An 8,506-nucleotide genomic window follows, 5' to 3' on the forward strand; every position below is an offset into this window, starting at 1 on the left:
TGCCTGATTCAACGTGCGAATCAGAGTACATAGCAACAAGCGAAGCAGCAAAGGAGGCAATATGGCTAAAGAACTTTATTGGAGACCTTGGAGTTGTACCAGCTGTAAAGGAGCCTATGGATATTTTCTATGACAATGAAAGTGCAGTTGCCTTAGTTAAGGAACCAAGGGATCATGGTAGATCTAGGCACATCGACAGAAAATATCACTTTATAAGACATCAAGTAGAAGAAGGACTACTCGTAGTAAAGAGGATATCTTCAGAGAAGAACCCGACAGATCCCCTTACAAAGGTACTGAGCGAGGATAGGCACTTGTTGCATGCAAGGAGCATTCGGCCGAAGGACGATATTAGTTTTAATGATTAGATAGATATTTAGAAACTTATAATAGCTAAAATGTAATTGACATTTGATGATTGAATAAAAGGAGTTTTATTAATGAGTAAAGTTACTATCTTGTGTCATTTATTTACTATTGTTTCACTTTTGCATGTTTTGACTTCCAGAATAATAAAGTTATTCAAACTATCCACAGTCGATCATACTTTGGGAGTAGGTTATGAAAGTAGACTGTCATGAATGGGTTTTGTAAGATTGTCTAAGGTGTTAGACATTGCAAAGGTTTGCTACAAGAATTCATGAGTGCTCTTGAAATAAGATTTGAGCATTGGACTAAACCCACACTCACATGAATCACTTCATGGAATTTATTACGAGTGATTGTGAGATGATAATATCGTATAATCTTCAAACTGAGATGTATGAGTTGTTGATTATGAGTTGGTTGTACATTGACAGTGCGAAACTGCATCCGTAACTTGATGTTATAAAACGTGATGTTGTGTATGATTTAACAAGTAGTTAGTACAAGCATATAAGTCGTTGTTTGTCTATTGCTTTTATCCTAAGAGTATTAAAAGCGATATCTTGGGCCCCTCGATGATTTTGTTTTGACTTATGTGTCGGGAGCGGTTAGGACTAAATTGATGTGTTCAATTAAGTTCTATGTCAAACAAATCAGAAATCGGGAACAAACTGCTGGACAATAAGTATGATTATGTTCCATGTATTTGTCCGCATGATATCTTGAAGAACAGACGATTATATGATCCCTTATCTAAATGGCGCGTCAGGATTCGACATTGGCTTTTAGAGAGCTACGATTGCTACTCGGGTTATGAAGCTACATTGGCAATTATAGTTATTAGACTTATCTAAGTGGGAGACTGTTGGATTAGGTGTCTAAGCCCATAACTATAATTGGTATGTACTTGACCCGATAACAGCATGGTCCATTTGGGTTGTAACACTCTGGAACAATTTGATAGGATGGATATTTGAGGAAGAGGTTATTGTGATTTATTAATGTATTATAAGTATAATATATTAATTGCAAAATCACATTATTTAATTAGTATTCATCAAGAATTAATTTGGTATTAATTTAGTGGTCAAAAGAAACTGATTAAAGTTACAGGGACTGATTAGGTAAATCAGTAATACTTCTAGTTGGACTCATGACACATGTTGATTAGAGTTGGACTAAACCTATGTGAGAGTCCAAGAAGGTTTAGCCCAAAAGGCCTGAGAAATATGAAGAGTCATTAGGGTTTGCATGGTTGTAATCCTAAGCTATAAAAGAAGTCCCTAACACCCTAAAATCGCCCCCCTCCCATGCACACTATAGTTGTAGCTAGCCGATTTTGATCTCCCAAACCTCTCACTCAAGTTCATTCTCCTTTTCTTGGTTTGTTATAAAACATTTGAGGCATCACACTTGAGGTGCTAGGTTCCTAAAGGTCAAAGACAAGCAAGCTACCACACAAGGTAATCTTCTAACTATTTTTTATGATTCAAATGTTACCTTGCATGCTAGTTTAGGCTTTATGCTTTGGAAAAACAATGTTGCATGTATAATTAGAGAAAACTTAGATCCAAAGCATTAGGGTTGTATGTGCACCATAGGAATGTTAGAGTACATAAAACCCATCAAAGGCTACCCTAGCACATCCAGCCATACGACTTCACAGTCATTCTATCAAACCGCGCTGTCTCAACTAATATCACTAGACTCACAATCACCAAGTTCACTTTACCCCATGCGGTTACTACCATCAATTTGAAGTCGCACCTCACCTCCAACCTCTGTCGTCTTACTACTTGCTACGTCATGCGTTTCGTGGTTGTCCTCAAACCAACAAACTGATCTGCCCGGTCTAAAACATCAGTGGGAAACATCCCCACTCATAATGAAATCTATCTAAAAACTATGGAATCCCAACCTGCTCTTCCTCCACACAGATAGAGCCTAAACTCAACACAAGAGTCTGGACCGCCATAGAACTGAAACCAATCGTATCCAATATGTTACTCAACTCATGACCCGAGATCCGCGAATCCACGCGTACATTACTCCTCCCATCCTCTCGAAATGCGATAACTTCTCCCTCAATTGAGATAATACGGTTTCCTACCATCACAGAGACGCAAGTCTCACCCCTGGTCCGGCCACCAGGTTCCCACAGACTCATTTGGCGAGGCTACCCAGACCTAAGAACCCCTCTGCGTCACACACTGACTAGTAAAGACTACGGCTCCCTGCAGTTTTACAACACTCTCTCACTGACTAATAAGTGCTACGGCTCCCCACAGTCTTATGACACTCTCTCCTGCTGACCCATGAATGCTACGGCTCTCCGCAGTCTTACGATACTCTCTCTCTCTGACTCATGTATGCTACGGCTCCCCGCAGTCATACAATACTTTCTCTCTCTCTCTCTCTAACTCATGTATGCTACGGATCCCCGTAGTTATACTCTCTCTCTCTCTCACACACACACACACACACATACTGACTCGTGAATGCTACATCTCTTCGTAGTCTTATAATATTCTCTCACTCGCCATGGGCTCACCGCACGGTTTTTCCCTGACAGTCCTAAGTGATTACTCCCACCCGGATCCGCTCACTCTTTTATCACCCCACAATATCATCATCAAGTCGTCACCACACTGAGTTCACTATCTCATGCTCCGTGATCCATCATAGTTAGGTGCACACACCTACCTAGATTATGCATCACTAATCTTGACGAAAGTTCTCGTAGACAAGGCATTTTCCTCAGTACAGTCACACCCTTGGATAATCCCCATCTGGCGACAATTAACTGATGGTCTCACATCTAGAAATATAGTCGCTTGATGTTCCACTTGCCGTCTGACAAACCCAAGTCTCATAGTAATCTCATAATTTAGGGCATCATACTCGGATACCTCGATACACCATCACAGAATCTCACGATGTCTTGCCACGACCACTAATCTTCAACCTACACAACTCAAACCCTTGAAGTACTCCAACTCACAAATTGAAGCACGGAGGAATCGTCCATGACTGAGAACACATTGACGACAATCCAAAGCCCCATCCTCTACTGATCACGCCCATGCGAAACTACTCATACATACTCTGAAGTTGATTGAAAAATCAACTGCTGCCCTTCCCGGAGTACAGATAACAATCTATACAACGAACTAACAATCTCTCAGCAATCGAATCTTGACCTCAGCAACCCAGCCGTCTCGAAATTCAGATATTGACACACCCAAAGAAACACAGACCTTAATCGGATTCCTGTCCAACGGCCACCTGTCGTGAAAACACTCATTCTATCCTGAGCATGTGCAACATGCATCATCTCACTCTGTACGTTGCCTTGACTACCACATGACCCCAATCTCATATACTTGGGTCGCAGATCCCCATAACCCAAACATCTGTACCACATCAGATTGAGGATCCTCCTCACATATTACCCAGTTCTCCCCCACTTAGGATTCGAACCATCATCCATTGACATACCAAACAAAACACACTACAGACTGGCTCACCAGATGTACCATTCCCGACTCATGGAATGTAGCACACAACACTCGATGACCTTCCAGATAATGACCAAATAACTCCAAGTATCCCGAACCTCAGATGAAAACCTCGGAATCCTCCCAATGTGACTGCCTCTAGTCACCCAAAATTTCGTACCGACATACCACCAGACATCTTGACTGTCCCGAATTAGTTACGACTCTCAACCCTTACCGTCGATATACAATGTAGACAACGAGGGTCACCGCCCCGATATACTCCACTTGATTACCTGGAACTGTTGCTAAAATATGCCTTACTATACTCAACTAAGGCATATCCTTGTCCTCATCCATCTTAGTCCCCTCTGATGACTCCCTCACGGTATAAGAAATACCTTGCAGTAGACTTACCACACAATACTCTGGTGAAAGTATCACAACTATATGCTACCCTACGGGGTTTACCTCAAAAATCTGAAACCGGAAGTTTGTTATCTCTCTTCGCTCCACACGGGAAGCGGAAGTAGTGTAATTCTCGTCACAGAAAGTGTCATCTAAACCATTGGTCGATCACTCAATCTAGACCGCAATCTTCCACAAGGCATCATCTCCACTTTTCCTTGAGTCATGCGACTCCAACTGGCACCTCACCAGTCAAACCCCTCGGGATCTAAAATGAATTCTCCTCGCAAGGTATACTCCGTTGAAGCTCGACCGACCTGGTCCTCTGGCCCCACAATCTACCATGTCCACTCTCAGTCTAAACAATCACAGTGGGATAGAAGCACACTCTGCTACGCATCATGGTACCCAAACCATGTTATCTCCCCTCAATCCGCTACTTAGAACCTCTCGAATTATCCCTGTTTCGAGTATGGGTCCTCTACTTTCAGTAGTACGTGCCCATACTACCTTCCATATCTACCCATACTTTCCATACGGATCGTTCCAGATCTCCAAAGTAGCTGCTCAGCCTTCTTGATCAACCAATCCCCTTACTCATGCTCGCTCCCCAGCGAATTCTCACCTCTAGCAGCGCACTCATCGGCTAAAAATTACTCCCTAGGCTCTCCTAGGTTCTCACGCTTCTCTGCCATCAGTTGTTGAATAACTCTTGATGATGCCAGCCATCAACCTCCTGAATATCGTCATATTCACTTAGTAGCTGACTCCCATCATCAAGAGTTCCACAAAGCACAAAGCAAGCAGCATTCAGGCATCATATAACCTCTACCAGCACATAAAGCCACTCTAGCTTACAACTCCACTCTCTCTATCCATAACTCAAAAGGCATCACCGAACTCAGGCAACCCTACCTCTCATGGATATCTAACTACTCTCTCAGTAGATTCCTCAAATGAACATCGAGATATCTCTCCTAGATTACTCCTCTACTCAAAGCTCTCTCTAAAAGATTCCTGCTAGGTACTCCTACTGAACACATACAAAGAGCAAATAGCAGATAATATCAAACAATAGCATCCCCTAGGCTAAGGCATCACGAATCAGGCAACTCTAGCTCTAAATTCCCGAAATACCTAGCCTATTCTCTAGCATGCAACTCTAATATCTCATAAGTATCTCATAATGTAAAGAAGTAATGGTATTTTGGGAAATCATTGTTTGGGCTCTGGCTGATTGTACACACTGCTCCATCTCGTTTTCTGATAAAAGCTCTTACTCGTTTTAGAAAATCATTTCTTTTTAGAAAATTTTCTCAAATCCTCAGTTTGAGTCCACACATACCGGAGAGTACGTCCAAATCCCTCAAACCAAGACTCTAATACCAACTTGTAACACTGTAAATTTCCAAATAAATTTTTCATTTTTAAAACCTCATAAAACACAATCTCACAATTCTCAAAACACAATTGTATAAGTTGTTCAAAACACAAGACAACAAAATGTTGATAATATCCCAGAATCCTCATAACATAATCTCTAGCTGGTGTGTACAATCATGCCGGTGCCTTCCCGCAATCTCGAAATGTACCTAAAACACATATAACTCAACACGGTAAGCACGAAGCTTTGTGAGTTCCCCAATATACCACACACAAATAATTAGCCTCTCATGGTTAAATCTCGATAAGGACCCTCCATTCCATGTGTCTCAGTGAGGACCCTACGGTCTCACAACTCGGGTTGGACCCTCCGGTCCTAACCAATAAAGCACCGAATAATATACAACATAAATCACAAAGACAAATGCATGATATCACATAACTCAGCATAAACATATAAGACCCTCCGGTTGATAACTCAAATAAGACCCTCCGGTCACACAGTATTACCACTCAGGTAAGTATAGTAAGAAGACTCACCTCAACTGCTACGCGAGAAACCCTACACTATCGTTGTTGTTGCGCACTGACTCCTGAACTGGGCCAAAACAAACCAACACTATAATCAAAGACTATACAAGGCTGCACCTCAACACTATGACCCATAGATGGCCCAACTAACCAAGCCCACTACTGTCCCAACTCATTGGGCCCACCAAGGCCCAAGACCAAAAAGGTCCACAAAGGTCCACTAATGGCTCAATTTTCCAAATTGGGCCCAAACCCTTGCGTGGGCCTTACCCTAAAGCCCACGACTTAACTCTAATCCAAAACACCCTTTCTCAGATGGCCCAACCAGTCACAGCAATCGACCCAAGAAGACATCCCAAACTGAAGCCCAAATATGCAAACCCACTCAGACAGAGTACACAGGGCGTACACAGTGGTACGTTGCGCGTACTTGCTTAATGGCTTGTACTTTGCGCGTACTGGCTTGTACGCCCATCGTACGTCCCTCTTAATCCCACTTTTCCATTAAGCACTTAATGCTTTAAGCCATAAGTCCAAACTACATATCTAAGTCCCAAATCACGTTTATACCCATAAATTCACTGGCTTGGTGACTTTGCATGCCCCACATAAGCCCAAACTCCAAAAATGGCATTCTACTTCCATAAAAATGGTCTTAACTCTTGCATAAACCCATTAAGACTTCCAAGATAACAACTTTATGATTGTAGGTCCCAAATAACACTGAGAGGGGCAACTCTAAGCTCCAAAAACGACATGGACTCAATGGACTTCATCATCGGAACCAAAAGAGTCCATAAACTCAACCCAAAATAGATCTAAGAAAATAACCACCAAGTTTGAGACTTTATACCTCAAATGAGAGCCAAAGGCTGATGAGGTTCTGGATCTAAAAGCTCTAGCTTCTTTAATGAATCTTCAAGAGTGAGCACCTTCTTCAAAATCACCAAGACACTCTTCTAATGGTCTTATTAGCTCCAAGAACACACAAGAAGGATTAGGGTTTCGTGAAAGTTGTCCAAGGGTGAGAGGGAAGCTGATCTTTGAGGCATTATGTTTTTTATATAGTGTCCATCCCTAAAATTAGGTTTTTTTCATTCTGACCCTCGTACGCCCCCTATACCTTCTTGTACGCCCCGCGTACGAGGCCGTGCACCCCGACTCAAACCTCACACCTACGCTGCGTGTTCTTCCCTGCTACGCCTCGCGTAGACCTTTTCTCATCGGTACGCCCCGTGTACTAGGGTTTTCCCCCAAACCCTAACTCTTCCGAATGTCATAACTCACTCGATGCAGCCCCGATCTCGACCATCCATATATCCATAGAAAGACATCGAGACGCTCAACACTATTATCAATTCATACTTTCCATCAGATATCCCTAATCTAAAATCCATTGCCCATAAAGCCCGATCGACAAATTAGCAAAATGCTCTTTTTGCTCCAAGTCACAACCGAATACCCAAAACATCCAATATAGCATCCACCTCCAAATGAGCCAAATAACCGACTTCTTCAAGGATTCTAACCCTGCTAATACCCAAACCTTGTTCACCATTTCGAAATGAAAACGTCTTGAAAACAGGATGTTACAAGGTCCTTCACCATCCACTCATCCTCCTCCTAAAAGTCCTCGTCCAGAACCTCATAATCAAATGCTAGCACTTGCCATTGTGCCCTCCCCTAAAACTGATGATGCCAAAAAGGGGGAGAATCTAAGTAAGGAGTTCACCAGTGGCAATCTACTAAGGAGTTCACTAGTGGCAATGCTTCCAATGATGTTGAAACTGAGGCAATTATTAGGATCATTCCTGACGTTCCTAATCAAACAGATGTTGATGATGAAGTCTATTATATAGACCTATCTTTTATTAATGTGCAACCTCTTCAAACAATATATTGTGACACTGATACTACTGAGGCTAATGTTGAGGGGGAGCAGCAGGTTCCTCAAGGAGAACCAAGTGTAACTGAATCTGATGAAGATGATGTTCCACTAAGCAAGAAGAGAAAGGCAACAATTGCCCATGATGTTGGTCCTGTCAAGAAGAAATTTAAAGAGCGTACAGTCTCTGAGATGGCGTAAATTTGGGCCGTTTCTATCAAAGAGGCTATGGAGTTTGCCAGGCAACATAACATGTAATCCTCTAATAGAATGTATAACATGAGAGATTCTAAGATGATTCAAAAGGTGGTTACTGGATTTAGCATTTTTTCTGATCAGATTGAACGTTTGAAAAGTTCAATTTGAAAGCTTCAATGGAGAAATCTACTCAAGAAAGTGCAATTACCATACTTAAGAGAAACTGGTTTAGAGATGT

Source organism: Lactuca virosa, chromosome 2 (assembly GCF_052849685.1).
Source record: "Lactuca virosa cultivar CGN04683 chromosome 2, Lactuca_virosa_CGN04683_v6, whole genome shotgun sequence".
Lineage (NCBI taxonomy): Eukaryota > Viridiplantae > Streptophyta > Magnoliopsida > Asterales > Asteraceae > Lactuca > Lactuca virosa.